The sequence below is a fragment of the Patagioenas fasciata genome, chromosome 3 (assembly GCF_037038585.1).
Source record: "Patagioenas fasciata isolate bPatFas1 chromosome 3, bPatFas1.hap1, whole genome shotgun sequence".
Taxonomy (NCBI): domain Eukaryota; kingdom Metazoa; phylum Chordata; class Aves; order Columbiformes; family Columbidae; genus Patagioenas; species Patagioenas fasciata.
Genome location: NC_092522.1, coordinates 111695650 through 111712891, shown reverse-complemented (window position 1 = coordinate 111712891; position 17242 = coordinate 111695650). Strand labels below are relative to the sequence as shown.

General features: G+C 34.9%; 1 long non-coding RNA gene across 2 annotated transcripts in view; it reads left to right on the top strand.

The window, feature by feature from the left end:
* The first annotated feature begins 226 nt into the window (after positions 1–226).
* LOC139827769 (uncharacterized) overlaps positions 227–17242 on the top strand; it is a 39175-nt gene continuing 22159 nt past the window's right edge. For both annotated transcript variants that reach the window (XR_011738705.1, XR_011738704.1), the window contains exons 1-2: positions 227–377; positions 12306–12355. This is a non-coding gene — a long non-coding RNA (uncharacterized lncRNA). The remainder of the gene's footprint in view (positions 378–12305; positions 12356–17242) is intronic.

Here is a 17242-nt window from a genome sequence, read left to right as displayed (position 1 = left end):
TGACCTTAATTTTTCTATAAGAAATAATATCTTGAACAACACAATGGATTCAATATGCTTTAAATCAGAGTTTTATTACTATCTGAGTGAGTAGTGTCACCTGCTAAATGAGTAACACATCTTCCTGCACTATTTACATTTTTGCTGCCCTTTGGACCTCTGACCCATAGACTTGCTGCTGAATGATCTCTTTTACTGCAGCTTGCAAAAGTCAGTTGCAGCGAGTTGGCACAGACTTGCTACATAAACTAATCAGATACGGTTCAAACACCTGATGAGTAGTTCTTGCTTTTGAACAATTGCTGGACAACATATCTATTTCACTTATAAAAAAGTAATGGATGTGAGGGACATAGCACTTTGTTGAGCTACTAAAGGTAAGAGGATTTTTTTCTCACAGTGCAGAATCACACTTGGGATATTGAAATGAAAACTTGATAGCCAAAAACAAGCATGGTGGTTTTTTTTGTTTGTTTGTGCTTTTTTGTTTTGTTTTGTTTTGTTTTGTTTTGTTTTGGTTTGGTTTGGTTTGGTTTGGTTTGGTTTGGTTTGGTTTTGGTTGTTTGTTTTTTACTTCCAGCTGATTTGTTACTGGCAATGCTACTACTCTTTCACATATAAGTGATAAATACATGTTTGCGACAGTTTATCTTGATGCTTATCTAGATAACACGTCAGCACACAAGATGTTGAGGCAGCAGCTGTGTCCTAGATCTCCTGGAGATCCCCAACTCCTCTCTTCCTTGTCTGTCTCCTTCACGAGTTCATATCAGTCGGTATTCCTGTCTCTGAAAAACAGCTTGTCCAATTTTAGAGCATGGTTTATGATTAGGTTGTATACAGTTCTTTTTTCTCCTATTTGTTAAACAAATTTATTACAAATCTTTCTGAAAGGGGAGGTTTTCACAGTTCTTGGCAGTTAATCTTCACAGTTAAAATGAAGTTATTAAAAGGTTATAAACTGACATTTCTGGAAACTGATGTCTTCAGTTCCACTAAATAATACATAGAGCACTTTAGTTTATATTCTCCCTGTCAGTATGAAACCATTGTATGCAGGTCAGAATACCTTTATCAGGCAGCTCAGTCAGAGAGGCACAGAAATGTTAATCAGAAGAGAGTCCTGGAGGTTTTTCAGTCTGGCCTCTCACTTGGAATTATTGCTAGCACTAGGTAAATTCAGTCAGTGTTTCCTCTAGCAAAGGTTTGAAATCTTCCAAGGATGCAGATAAGCTGTTCCATGGGCGTGTTACCCTAGTGATTTCTGTTTAACTAAGAAGTCATTCTTAAAATAGGTACATTCATTATAGAAAAGACAGCAGGTTTTGTAATGTTTTTGTAATATCCATGTGCATCAAACTGTTTCATTTAAACTATACATCTCCAACAGAGTCAGTATATTTTGCATTTAAAGCTAATAACAAGGGAAGAGATATTTTTATATTGCTTAATCACACATCAATGGCTAGATGACACAATTCTATTTATCTCCAACAGAAAAAAAATGTTTAGTTCATAAACTTAGCAAGACTGAATATTTATACCAATTTTGTAATAATAATGTTTATTCAAGTTACTACGGATGTCCCACACTGATGACTGTGTAATAATCAACTTGGGGACTTAGCTGGAATCTTTATCTGTCTACCTACATGTCTCTTTGTCTGCTGAATACTATTTCTCATTCAAGAAACAAATGGGATGCCAAAAGGAGTTAGGGGTCAAAATCCTACATTCAACACTTATTTTTTTTAGATAATGTACTGAACTCTGATGCTGTCTCAGGACTACTGAATGACCAAGTCTCAGTCTGGAAGAGTATAGTCCTCTAATGCTGATATGTATTTTCAGATTACTTAACTTACAAAACTTCAAAGGAAAGAACTTACATAATGAAACATAATCACTTTACCTCTGAAGTCCATTCATGTCACTAAGATCTGCAAACACAACATTTATTGATTTTATGAAGCTCTTAAGGCAATACATATTCAATATCCCACAGGATTATACTTTTCAAAAAAATAAATTCAGAAACTTTCGTCACCTCTTCTGCTCTCACATTAAGGAAAACCACTAACGTATGCACAATAGCTTGCCTGCACTTTGTCTGTTTTAAGAAAAGGCCTAAAATGTACAGTGATGGATAAAACAGCTAACACGAGAAAAGAACACAGACAAAAGAAACCCAAAGAACGTATAATACAAAACTCTAATAAGATTGAAGAAAGAAAAGTTATCTGAGTATGTGGCTTTTGATATTTCCAGTGAGTAAACTGGTACTTCTGTAGAGGTATCATAGAAGACATCACAAATATCCTGGTTAAAGGAATGGAGGGGCTACAATAGATTTTGCATATTTTTGTGCAAAAGAGATTGCTGTATGAAAATGGTGGTTTGAGTAATTTTCAGTTGTATGTATCACTCCTGAAACAATTTTAAAAATTTCTATTACTCTTGAGAGACTTCTGACCCACTTAATAGTATATAATGATTATATATTTTCTCAATAAATTGGAAGTGATTTAAAAATAATTTCAGGGCAAGAGTGATATCCAAAATAAAGCTGGACATGTGAAGTTGTTACTTTAAAAGACAGAAATGCCTGGCCTACATGTTCTTCTGTTTGATCTGACAGCAGTAATTTTTGATGGAATGATTCCACATGGAAGTCACTAACAGGATGTGCAAATTGTACCTGATGAGTTTAATCTGTGACTCATTGGCTCATCGGTGTTGATGGGAAAATAGAGCCTGTACTACAGAAAGTATAGTACGCTCATATCTGCAACTCAGTCCTCAGAAAAGTGTATTGATAATAAATGGCTCATTGTATATGTACAAGGTCCATTTCTCCCCCTCATCCTCCCTGTTTGGCCCTAATTCAGCAAAATACATAAGCCCACATGTAACTTAAGTGACATGTTAAATTAAGTACAAAGTGAATATTTTGGTGCCTGGAATAGGACATTTAAAGGCCATTGTGTAAAAAAAGCTCCACCAACCTGTGTTTCAGGTTACCCTTGACACTGTGTGAACACTGTCCAGCAATAGTTAAAGCACTGGTGTGTTATCAACGCTTTTGCTCACAAGTCCAAGAAATAACATCACGCAAGTTATTATGAAGAAAATTAAATCTATCTTCTCAGCCAAAATTAGTACAGAAGTGCATAAAATAAATAGACAAGAGTCCAGCAAGTGTTGCATAAATTCTTGAAACACTAAATGCAGTTCTCCTTTGGTGGGAACTTCAAACTGTTACGTCCAAAGTGCCTTAAATAAGAACAGCATGTCTATTCCACCAAGCCAAGGTTCATAGACTGATGCACAGATCTAGTAAAGATATAATGGTGATATCCTGCAATGCTAGAATCCAGCCCTTATTTGTATCTAAAATGCTGATAATTACTGTTGTGGAAGAGAAGTTGGCTGAATAACCCACAGGTGTGCTTCCTAACTTATTTCAGTCAAAATGTAGTGGATTGAAAAAAAAGTATGTATCATTGAAGTGTTTAAAATAAGACAGTTTAATTTAAATAAAGAGTTTAGGGAGTAATTGCTTGAAGAGGTCAGGCAGGAGATTTTAGGGCATTATGTATTTCTGTCAAATGGAAAACAATGGATCATAGTAATTTCTTTTACAGTCATGTAGAAGAAGATCCAGAAGAGGATCCTATTCATAGCCTAGAAGAACATGAGGTGAGAAAGTTCTAGGGTTTGTTCAGTCATTGTTCCTTTCAGGTGGGTGCCTTCATACCCTGGCTTAACTGTGTTGGTAGGATCAGTTGTGGTAGTTTGATTTGCTACTGCATATGCTCTGCATTATGGACATAAAAAACAAAACAAAACAAAACAAAACGAACACACCAAAACCAACCAACAACAAAAACACACACACACACACAAAACCAAAAACACACCAACCAACCAAAACCAACCAACCAAACAAAAAAAACAAACAAAAAACCAATCAGAATCTAATTCTTAAAGTATTTACCCTGACATCCAGAGTCACATTTAGAATAAAAAAAAAAAAAAAAAAGAGGTTACTTTTGGAAATACAAGTTTGTATTCAAATAAATGTTTTACACAATGGAGAAAATGGCGAAATACAGACAGCAATTTTCATGAAAATTATGGAATAATGGCATCCTCTTAGAAAAATAATAAACTAATTATTTTATTTTTAGATTATAACTTTTCTTTTAGATTCAATCATTTTTCAATTATTCTGAAATACACCAAAAAGAATCAAAACAAAATACCAAAACAAAAAAACCCACAACCAACCAAAAACTAAACTAAAACTAAAACAAACAAACAAAACCTAACATTTTTTCTTCAAATTTGTGTTGCATTTCAGGAAACAATGTCCAATACAAGCTTCATTCAAAACAACTTGTCATTTACAGTGACTTCTTCTGAAAAATATTTTTTCATGTCAAACTTAGCAAGAGAAATTCTTCTCTCTAAATTGTAAAAAAAAGTAAAAAGAAAAATAAAATAGTCATAAGAACTCCCTCTAGTTTGTGAAATTTATAGTTGTTAATGGTATGCTAACAAGCAGTTAGATAACAGGAGTTATAAAATTATACTAATCACAGAATCACAGAATCAGAGAATGTCAGGAACTGGAAGGGACCTCAAAAGATCATCCAGTCCAATCCACCTACTGGAGCAGGAACCCCTAGATGAGGCTACACAGGAAGGTGTCCATGCAGGTTTTGAATGTCTCCAGAGTAGGAGATTCCACAACCTCCCTGGGCACCCTGTTCCAGTGTTCTGTTACCCTCACTTCCAAATTTAGGTGGAACCTCTTGTGTTCCAGTTTGCATCCATTGCCCCTTGTCTTACCATTGGTTCTCACCAAGAAGAGCCTGTCTCCATCCTCGTGACACTCACCCTTTACATATTTATAAACATTAATGAGGTCACCCCTCAGTCTCCTCCAAGCTAAAGAGACCCAGCTCCCTCAGCCTTTCCTCATAAGGGAGATGCTCCACTCCCTTCATCATCTTTCTTGCCCTGGGCTGGACTCTCTCAAGCAGTTCCCTGTCCTTCTCGAACTGAGGACACCTGGACACAATACTCCAGGTGTGGTCTCACCAGGGCAGAGTAGGGGGGAAGAAGAACCTCTCTGGACCTACTAACTACCCCCCTTCTAATACATCCGAGGATGCCATTGGCCTTCTTGGCCACAAGAGGACAATGCTGGCTCCACAACTCCGTTTCCCTTACATTGTTCTCTAATAGGTCATTCCCCAACCTATACTGGAACCTGGGATTGTTCCTGACCATATGTAAGACTCTACATTTGCCCTTGTTATATTTTTCCCCGCCCAACTCTCCAGCCTGTCCAGGTCTCGCTGGATGGCAGCACAGCCTTCTGGCATGTCAGTCACTCCTTCTAGCTTGATGTCATTAGCAAACTTGCTGATAGTACACTCTATTCCCTCAATGCACTTAATAATACCCTTATATTATTAACTTCTCTTCAAAATGTTCGTATAAGGCAAGTCGTCCCTGGCAGGATGCCAGGTGCCCATGAAAGCTACTCTATCACTCCCCTCCTCAGCCAGACAAGGAAGAGAAAATATAACGAAAGGCTCGTGGGTTGGGATAAGTTCAGGGAAATCACTCACCAATTACAGTCACCAGCAAAAGAGATGTGATTCAGTTTAATAGATCAGTTTAACTTATTGCAAATCAAATCAGAATAGAATAATGACACTCCAATAGGCCATAATAAAATGATGAAAATCTCTGATTTTTTTCTGTTTACAGAACTGTTTTATTTTCATTATTTTAACTGTAATTTGTTTCTTTAATAATAATACTATTAATCATTAGACATAGTTCCAGTCTTAAGAGAGACTGAACACAATGAGAAATGAAGGGTTTTTTTTTCCAGATATCAATGATAATTCTTCACATTAATACTCTAAAAGAAGAAAATAATGGACTGAAAAGACATTTCGGAATCTGCATAGCAATTAAGACTGCAAGGGAGTTTGTACTAGAATTCTTATACTAAAGTGAGAATCGGACCAAATTTCCTCCTAAACTGATGAAAAGTAAACAGATACATGCATAAAAAAATTAGATAAAACTAGTTTGCACTAAAGTTTATTTCTAGTTCAATTATGTTTTCCTCTATGTTTTTTATGTCTTTTCTCAGCATGCATAGGAATATTTCTTCTTGATTTAGTCACACTTTGAAATTGTTCAGGTATGAATATTTGTGTTATATGTGCCTGCAACTTGTTCATTTCTTGAACAAAATGTGGACTCACTGAAGATAATCACAATGAATACACTTCAGAGTATTCACTGAGTTAAAATTATCTTCAGAAAAATGCAGAAAATATTTCAAGATGTGTAGTTAATTACAAAAATTGCAGAAAGATCATAGACAGTTCGAGTAACAAAGATACTACTTTTCTTTGATAAATTTTTCACTCATTCATACACATAGGCATATCCTTACTTGTCTTTAAAACTGTTGATGGTACTTTTCCTAATGACAGATATTATGCATTTAAATTACACATTACAAAGTATTGCAAAGAAAATCAGTGATGTATAATCAACAACTGAGAATATAAGCTGAAGAATTATAAATATTCAGTTGTGAGAACGTATTGACTGCATAAAAGACAATTAGAAGTCTTTGCAGTAAATGACTATAGGGTCCCGATGCACAAGGGGTAACTGTGAGCAAGCTGGGCAGTTCAGAATGATGACAAAGGAATATTGAAATAACCACATTGTCCTCTACTCTAGCCTCAATCAAAGCATCATTTGATCTGCCTTAGGGAGTTGCTGCCAGGCAGTGCCTCGGAATGCAAAGCAACAGTCTGGAAATGACCGGGTTTTATCATGTTTGTTTAAAAAATGATTTTATTCAAGAAAACTCAAAGTTCACTCACTAGAAGGATTCTGATGCTACCAGAAAAAAAAAAAAAGAAGGATTAAATAATAAGAATTAGACTGTTGAAAATGCAGACATATATTTGTATTATTTGATCAGCCCATATATATTTTTTTTGAGAAATGCTAAAAAAAGAACAACATGCAGAATAACTCCTTTAATTTTTCTTGAGATGTTCTAGATTGGCTAGATTGAGACCATGCATGAGACAGATTTTTTTTTTTTTCATTTTTTGTTCTTTCCCAGTAAACTATTTTGCTAGAACAGGCAAGCAAAACTATTGACATTTTTACTGAGTTTCCATGGTTCAAAGTGAGCTGGAAAAGAAGTGAGCTGGCCAGAAAGAAAGAAAAAAGAAAGAGAAAAACCCAACCAATATTTATGACTTACAGACTTCCAATGCCCTTTTATTTATTTATTTTATAATTTAGCTGAATAGCAAGCAAAAAATTTTGTTTTGTTCCTGTATCAGCGAAGCTCCCACTGTATTTGGCAAGAATAGAAGTAATATCTGTGTTGCTCCTTCAATGATAATTAGCATTAGTGTTGCTTTCCCACTGAATAAGAGTCTTGACATGATAACATAGAACCTGGAGATTATGATTTATTATGAAAATGCCGCTGCCAACTCATTTCATACTGATTTCCTTTTTGTAGTTCCAATATTTTAATATTTTAGTGCTTCTCATCATTATACACACCCTCATTTAAATATATTTTTTCACTGCGAGGTTCAACAACAGAATCTTTAAAAAAACTTCTACGCGATAGCTTATTTGATTTACTTTTCAAATTAATATCAAAACATCTTTCATTAAAAGATGAAGTATTATATATATATTTTTTTTGAATTTATGAAATGCATTAGTTAGAATAAACACAGTTAAACATTAGAATCTTGTTGTTTTTAAGGGGCACCAAATTGCTAAGAGGACTTGTGTAATATTTTCAGTTTATATAGATTCACATATAAATAGCAATAAGCTTTATTATAAAATTAGATATATTACATTTGAAAACTATATTATGTACCAACTTATACTATATATTATAAATTTCCTATTTATTAATTTAAATGTCTACTTATAAAGTGGGGAAAATAATCCTATTCAGAATAAATTAATTTTAATATGGTACAAGATGTGAGAAGAAGAAGTTTCACAAGTGATTGTGGCAGAAAGTGAAAGTGTAAGTTAGTGTAAGTTAGCTTCAATGTCTTATAGAAGAAGATTTAGCTTAAAAAAAAAAAAAAAAAAAAACCCACACAATACCACATGTGGACATCCGTATTGTGCTGTGATTTGTAAAGTACAGCTGAAAAAGTACAGAGAAAGCTCTGCTGCCAGATTTCTGCAGAGGTGTCCTGCCTAGGAAAAATCATTTATATCACTTTCATCCTGCTTCCAAATCTGTGCCAAGAACAAAGCGGCTTTAATGGACAAAGAAATCCTAGCCAATATTTACTTAATTTTGCAAGCAGCAAGTTGGCAAGTAAAGAATAATAGACATACCATCATGTTCACAAAGGTCACACAGAAAAATGAGAGTGGGATAATAAGTAATATTTTCTGTCTGGTTTTAGCCTATTTCTAAGAACAAAGAACAAAGAATGGATGAAGAAGTGTTTGACAAGAAACACAGCTTAAACTTCCAGGGAGTACGTTCAAGTGGAATTGTTTTACTCTGTGGAAAATACTATATAGAAAATGTGCGGGTAGAAAGCTCAAAAAGCAAAACAACATTTCAGTTCTGCTTCTTTGTGCTGCTTTCAAATGTAGCTTAATCATTCTTGCTATAGAGCAACACACATGGAATCTGAAGCTCACAACAGTCAGTGTGTGCAGGTTCACAATTGCAGGCTTTCCATGTTTTCTTTTCCAAATCAGGTTATTGGAAACAAAAGCTACTTAAGCAATTTCTGCTGGGGTTCAAGCATAGATCTGCTCCCTTGTCCTTACCATCAGAGAGATTGTGTTCATCTTCTAGACAACAAATTATGTGACCTTGTTCAGAAACTTTCCTTGCATGTTGATTCATTGACATGCCTTGAAGAATCTGAATTGCTAATAGTGAAACAACTGCCATAGCTTTTCATTATCTTCTAATTATGAAAACTGAGGGCTTAGAATAAAGTTCAAGCATAGTAAGACAATGACAATAGGCTTTTACAGGGCTTCCCATGTTATACTTCACAACTCTGTTAAAATAAGGTTTAGGAATAATTTATCTTTGTATATGTTATACAGCTGAAAGTTAAATTGTTCTGCAGTAAGTCTGTATTTATCTCTTTCACAATACACAAGGAAAACTTAGAGACATAGTTTAGTGTTAAAATTAAGATATAACTACATTCAGATGTATTGCTCAGAGCACAATACAGCTGCAGAGTCTAAACTGTGCTTTTTCAAAACAAAAGGACACTTTCAAGAAGTGAGTTATCTGCTAACACAAGATAGTGGGATATAGTTGAATGTATTTTGCTGTTGTTATTATTGCAGTATTTATATGAAAGAATTTTACAGGAAAATACAATTCAAAAGCAAGATGAGGAAAAATTTTGGTTCATTATTAGAAAAAATAAGCTGTCTTTCATTTCAGAAAAAGATGTTTTCCATAGTCTTTTAATTGAGTGACGAGGTCTGTTCTCTCTTGGATCATACTGAGTGACCCATGGGAAGTAAAACATTACCATTGAAAGAAACACAATACTGCTGCGTTGTCCTACGAGCCTCAGGCATGTTTCTGCTCCTTTTGTGTTTACATAACAACCAGGTTATTATGGGAATGAAGAATTTAGTCTAAAGGATACTACTTCTATTTATTTATCTATTTATTTATTTATTTATTTATTCATTTATTCATTTAATCTGGAACACTTTTAACATTTCAGAGGATTTTGCCAGTATTTTCAGAAAAAGTTATTTTCGACCTTATACGTGTGAGCAAAATAATTCCACGGGGAAAAAAAAAAGTTACATTTGCAAAAATTCCTTTTACTATAGCACTGCGAGACAAGCAGCTTATGTTCCTTTGCCACTAGCTAAAATACTGAATAACATAGTTGCAATTCCATGTATTTATGTGTCAGCTGTGAAACAAGATGATTGTGTAGTAACTTGGTCTATTTTGTTAAGCTGGAGTAAAAAGAAATAATGGGACAGACAATACAGTCTAATGTAGTAAAGTGCAGGAGATGTCCGAGGAAGAAGTATGCATTGCAGGAAACCTGTGAACAGTAGGTAGAAATCTGGAGTACCCTGGAGGTTTGAGAAGCTAGTGGCAGGGACTAGAAGAGAAGGGACTTGGGTCTGAACTGGGATAGGGTAAATTCTTCAAGGGCCATGAGGCAGCCACTGAGAGGTGGGAATGAAACAAGGAAGCAGCAGCCAAGAGAGGCTCAGAGAGATAACTGAGGAGTGAGACATCCAAGCTAGAAGGGATATCAAGAAAGAGAAGTCAACGGCAAGGAGACCCCTGTTGTACACATACTGGCAACTGCTTCTCCCAGGAACCAGCACAAATCCAGTGAAATGCATGAAATATTCTCATTGAATTTGGCAGCCTTTGGGTAAAGGTCTTTACAATAAAGCATTGCAAATGCTATTACTTCCAAATTCAGGGAGTTAGGCAGGATTGAAGTTCAGGATGCTAAAGACATTCTTCTTCATCTGGGGTGGATTGCATATGCTGATACCACGTGATGAGATTGGCTTCCAAAAGTGATCAAAACGAGCCTGCCTAACAAAGTACCCTTCTAACAGGTATGAAGACCACTACATACCTGTTTGGAAAATTCAAAGTAGAAACTGCCGGACAATAACATCACATACAAGTAATTTCTCTGCAACATTTATACTCTCACAGCTATTGATATTAACTGATTTTTCTGACAGATGAGATTTTTCATTGTACAGTTTCATGGACTTGCTAACTCTTCCACAGTTCTGTAAGGATAAACAAATCCTTCAGCTACTCCAGGGCTGTCAAACTCATTTTCACCAGGGGCCACATCAGCCTGGCAGTTGACTTCAAAGGGCTGAAAAGTTACTCCTACATTTTTACAGTCCTAAAGTTACATTCAGCCCTTTAAAAGCAACCGCCAGACTGATGTGGTCCCTTGGTGAAAATGAGTTTGACACCCCTGAACTACACTGTGGCTGCAGAGAACTAACTGCTGCAAAACTAGTTTAGAATTTGTTGGAGATTGTGTGCAGATGGTGGCTCAGTAGGTGTGCTCATGCTGCACAACACAGAAATCTACTTTGTTTTATCCAACCATTTTTTTTTTCCCTAACTATGTCTTACAATACTTGGAGTCATAGGATAAAAAGCCAACTTCAGAGAAGCCACTAGCATTCTTTACTGATAATAAAATTTTGCCTGTACCTCTTGCAGTGACCTTTCACATTTTTTTGCTTTTAGTCTAAGAACATTCTTCAAGTCACAATGCTCAGAATGAAAACATCAGAAGTTGTTTTGACTTTCATATAAAAATAATTCTGAAAATTTCTGTATCTCAAGGTCTCAGAGGAAAGATGAAAACCCAGATATTAAAACATGATTTTGCATACACATAGTCTTTTTATCAAATTGCATTTGAACAATCTCCTTTTCTGAACTCTGAGGTTCATAGTGCAGATTCTAACTTGAACCAAGCCATTTTATACAACAAATTTAATTAATTAAGTGATGTTAATTTTAAAAAAAATCAGCACGTTCATTTTCTCAGAGTTTTATCTGCTTGTTCCTGAAATTGCCCAAGGTGCTTTCAGAGCATGGACAGGAACATTTCTATAGATGTCTGCAAGAGTTCCATCCTCTAAGTTGTTTTTCTAGAATCGAAGCCTAACTCTAAACAGGTAAGAGGCAAATACTATCTTAGAATAGAAAGTCCAAGTGTGGTGAGGTCCATGGAGATTGTCAGAAAAGTTATTAACATTTTTCTCTATGCAAAAATTTTATTTAGTATTTTAAAGTAACAGTTTCTCCCAGAAGTGTTAAAATGTTATTTTTCTCTTTGTATCACAGTATCACAGTATGTTTGGGATTGGAAGGGACCTCAAAAGATCATCTAGTCCAATCCCCCTGCTGGAGCAGGAACGCCTAGGTGAGGTCGCACAGGAATGTGTCCAGGCGGGCTTTGAATGTCTCCAGGGAAGGAGACTCCACAACCCCCCTGGGCAGCCTGTTCCAGTGCTCTGTCACCCTCACTGAGAAGAAGTTCTTTCTCAAATTTAAGTGGAACCTCTTGTGTTCCAGCTTGATCCCATTGCCCCTTGTCCTATCATTGTTTGCCACTGAGAAGAGCCTGACTCCGTCCTCGTAACTAAACTTGTTGTTGCTCTTGTTTTTCTTTTTTCCTCCTCACATATAGCTATCTACTTGTTTGACAGACGATTGCTAAGAAGAAGGAAAGACAGCAAAGTTGGTAGTGGCTCATTCACAGACAGTTGTACAAATCTAGAGACTTCTCTAAAACGTTTGAATTTAGGCAATATATGCTAGCAGTGTACACCTGTCAAGTGTTACCAAGTACTTGATATACTATAGCTATTCCTGCATTCCTATCAGCTATAACCACATATGTTATTTACTAATATAGATACTTCAGGTTTTATTCTTTTTTACTATTAAAAAAAAAATCAACATAGTCATTATTTTCATTTCTCTCTTGTATACAGGAAGAAAAAACAAAAGATGGGAACTATATACTAGTCGATATTCTATGGCTTCTGCTCTCATGTTATTTTTTCTAAAGAAAAGTAACTTGAAATTATGCTCTAAGGTCTCATTGGCATATTGAAGAAGCCATCACTAGTGACCTTTTGAATGAGAAACGGGTAATAATTTTGTATTTTCTTAATACTTCAGATGATGCACTTCCCAACTGTAATCTGCTTCATTTTTCCTACACAGTAGGTACCTCTCAAATGTTCAGCCTATGAATAAATGGAAAAGAGGAAATATGAAGTGTTAAAAAAATGTTTAAAAAATATTTGCAAAAAAAGGAAGTTAGAAAGAAGCTGGTTGTGGTGGTTTAGTTTTTACTCAGGTCTAGCATATAAAAAAGAACCAATTTGAAGTACATATCCAACAGTGAATCTCAAAGAGATTAATTTGTCAATGCCTTATACTAAATCAGGACCTGGTCTGCTGTATATCTGAATATTTGAGGCATTCTTGACTTTTCCTTAAACTCAGGAAAATGAGAGCTTCACCTCTCTTTAGAACTGTGGGAAGACTGGACTTTTAATTGGAAATAATATTTTCTGAAGGTCTTGAAATTTAAACTGTATCATCTTTAAATGCCACTTCCCTTATCATCCACCAATATTATATTTGTTCTGATTACATGAAAGCCTTCACACATTTCTTTATTTAAAATTTCTTGTTGTTAAAGAGAACTTTTAAGACATGATATGTAAAGACACATGCTCACAAAAGAAAATAGAAAGAAGCAAATGCATTATTATTTTAATAACATTTTTATGTAAAATGTGCTTTTAGTCCTGCAACAGGGCCACATCACTTACTAATGAAGTAGATAAAGGTGTCTTTGGGGAAATAAACTCTAAAAATGTGTTGGGGGAACAATCTTCATACTCTTTAACATATTCTTTAAGTCCTTATAGGTGAAAAAGAAGATCTAAATTATTTTTGCCCCTTTTCCATTTTTGATCCCCTGCTAATGTCCATGCTTGCAGATTCTCCTTCTTACAAAATCAGAAGCAGAAATGTGTCTGTTTACAGTCATGTAAAGATTAGGTGACACTAATTGTAATTAAGACATTAAAGTATACTGTTGAAAGCTCCTAGCTAAGAAAGTGTAACTAAGACTAAGAATGGAAACATCCTGGAAAATCTGAAATCAATCAGCTGAAAAGTAAACAGAAGTGCTGCTACAATTCCCAGAAGCAGATACTGAACAAAGGCAGATTTTTTTAAACCCACCTAATATACATCAGTGTAAGGTTACCAGTTTACCATGACAGTCACAGATTCAAAGTGTGATTTCAATAAATAGATCAGGAAATAAATGTTATTTTCAACTGGCAGGTAAGTATGTTTTCAGTTCAGATAAATTGTTCCACCAAATAACTTATATTGACAGGCTTATGAGTAAAAAAAAAATATTTATGGGTTGAGGGTACAATTGGGAATGGATTTTATTTATTTAGATATTTTCATATGAGGTGGCAAAGCTTTAAGTTCTGAGAGCTCATTCTGCTGCTAACAGCAACTATATTATAGCACGTCTGAGTTGCCTAGGCTGCAGTGTATATATATATCTATATATATATATATATAGATATATTAAGGCATGAACTGTACAAATAATAGAAAACACCTTTCTTTTAAGTTCCTGCACAAGGTTATATAAGAGCGTGATACTGCTCACCCAATAATTTTCCAAACAAACCAAAATCATAACATTGTTACTCAGTCCTTCCTTTTTGCTCCTTTTCTTTCCATTTATCTATATAAATCATATTTATCTACCACATTTATCAACTAGAAAACCACAATAAAAATGGACATATTTAAAATTTAGAAAAAAAACCAGAAATACTGGAATTCATTTTTATGGTTGCTCATAATCCAATCTTATTATTTACACTAGTGTTGTTCTTTCCACCATAGTCTGCAAATACAGACAAGAGAAGATGTTTAGGGAAAGTGGCAGTACATTTTGATCTATTTATCTTATTAAATATATCGGTTCTCCAAACCACTTATTCTTAAGCGCATTGTGGTTACTATATTCCTCCACCAAAGCTCTGTTACTTTTTTTCTTTCTGTTTCATTCCTGAAATAATTGAATTGGTAAGAGGGAGGCAACCTTTCCATAGGTATAACTCTGAAAGGATTTGTTTAACTGAAAGAACACAGAATTTCAGGAACAACTGCACTCTCATCAGATACTAAGGCATCTGCAACATAAATTGGATCACAGAAAAAGAGACCAGATCTTACAAGTATATCCTGACATCACAGAGCTATAACAGTGGTTATGTTCTCAAAAGCATCTAACACAGGAACTTTGTTAATCTACATTACCTTGATGAACAAATACAGTGAGTTATTAGGTGGTTTTATAATAATTTTATATACATATATGTATACATATACATATACATGCATCTACACATATATGTGTGTGTGTATGTGTGTATATATAAAAACACACAAGCACATAAAGAAAAGCCACTGTAGTGTCATGGTTTAACCAATATAGCTAGCAATATAACCATGACAACTGTTTGCTCAGTCCTCCAGCTCCCATCCCCAAATAAGAGGGACAATCAAAAAGGAAGACTGAAACTTGGATTGAGATAAGCACAGTTTAATAATATAACAATATACTAATATAAAACTATTAAAAATAAATATATATAGAAATAGAATATAAAATATAAGATAATCAATGCAATTCCTCATAACCTCCATCCATATCAAGCAGTCATTCCTAGGAAGCAGCACCTGGTTCTGAACAACTGATCCTGGAGAGAGTAGAGAGAAAAAGGCAGAAAGGCCCAGAGACCTCGGCAAAATGTCAGGATGGCGAAAGGCCAAAGTAAAGAAAGTCCCAAACAGAACTCTCCCGAACAGGTCTCCATCCCGGCTCCTACTGAAACTAGCTGGAAGATCCTAACAGTCCCTAAATATGAAACATGACTTTAATGGAATGGAATACTCATATTGATCAGTTTGGATGTCAGTCAAGCTCTACCCCATCTATACCCTCCCTCCCTTGGTGCCTCACACCTGTGGGTAGAGCTCAGAACGTTGTTGGCTCTCAGACCAGAAGAATTAAAAACATTAACTCTGTCCCAGTGTGTTATCTTCTTGTTCTCAGACTAAGTCCAAAATAATGACTACGCTATCTACGAGAAAGTTTCTAACTGCATGAATTAATTCACTTTCGGTCAAATCAGCACACATACCTCTCTAAGTTTTCTCTGAAATATCTTTAAAATATGATACTTCATATAGAGCATGGCCTGCTGTGCAGAATCTGTGATTCTTTTTTTTATAAATAAGAGGTTGCAGCCATTTAAATGAATTCTATTGATTTATCTTCAAAAGTATATAGTCTCTTGAAGAGCAGTATGTCATAAATATTTATATGTGCTAGAATTATGACTTAGGATGATTAAGAATGAAAGAGAAGGTCAAAATAGAACATCTAAGAAACTGTGAGAAAAGTTGGCCTAAATAAACTATAATGCAAAAAAATGAAACAAGAAATGAATTTTGATGCAATATCTCTATTTACCACCACAGTTGGTATACTGTATTATGGTATACTACATTGAATTCAGAGACTTTAACTAAGCTCTCCTCAGTGTTTTTGGGTGTGCTGTTTTTGTTTGCTTGTTTGTTTTTGTTGGTTGGTTGGTCTTGGTGTTTTGTTTGTTTGTACAAGATAATGGCAAGAAATTACATGGAACTGACAGGATATAAACATTAATTATCTACCCAGTAGAAACAGGAATTATGTGTATAATAACAGTAAAAATTCAGTCAGCATGGGCATTGTGTCATTTTACTTCAGTTCAGATACAGCTTTACTGGTATCATTGCTCTCAGTATGAACACAGAACTGATTTGACAGGGATATTAAAGGTGCTGGCAAAATTGTAAAACCTGGTATTGAGAAGCCAAAACAACAGACAAGTCAAATGGAGAAACTCAGACTTTATGAGACAGTATGATAAAAGCTGTCTTAATGTCTCCTAAGACGTTTGAAAAGAACAGATATCCATGTTCCAGTTTCTAAGTGGCTCTGATTTTAGTTCTGAAATAATATGAAGCTTGTTAAGTATCAACAATTTCTAAAGTTTCTTTGCCTTTACATTTCTTAATCCTTTCTAACTTTTCCCTACTTCCACACCAGAAAGACTAACTCTGCCGAGCTGACTGTACGTAGACAACACAACTACTCACTGCATCATTTCTCTGACTTCAACATATTGTACAAAAATTTATACTATAAGAAAAGCAAATTAATTTCAAAACTTTTAGCCTTTGAAAATTCCAGTATTAGCTCACTAGTTTTGGTTCAGAATTTGAATAATTTAGTAACCTTTCCCAGAACATTAACCAACAACAATTATTGATTTAGAATTGTCCAAATATTTTACTTGCAGACAGCTCAGCACTGAAGTGAAATGATTTTTTATCTCCAGTGCCTTCTGAAAATAGCATCTTCATGGCCTATGCTTTGCATAAAGGAATTTGCTGACTAAATTGCTGCTACCTCTACTCTTCTGCAGTCTTTCATCTCAATCTTGATATAAGTCATTGGTT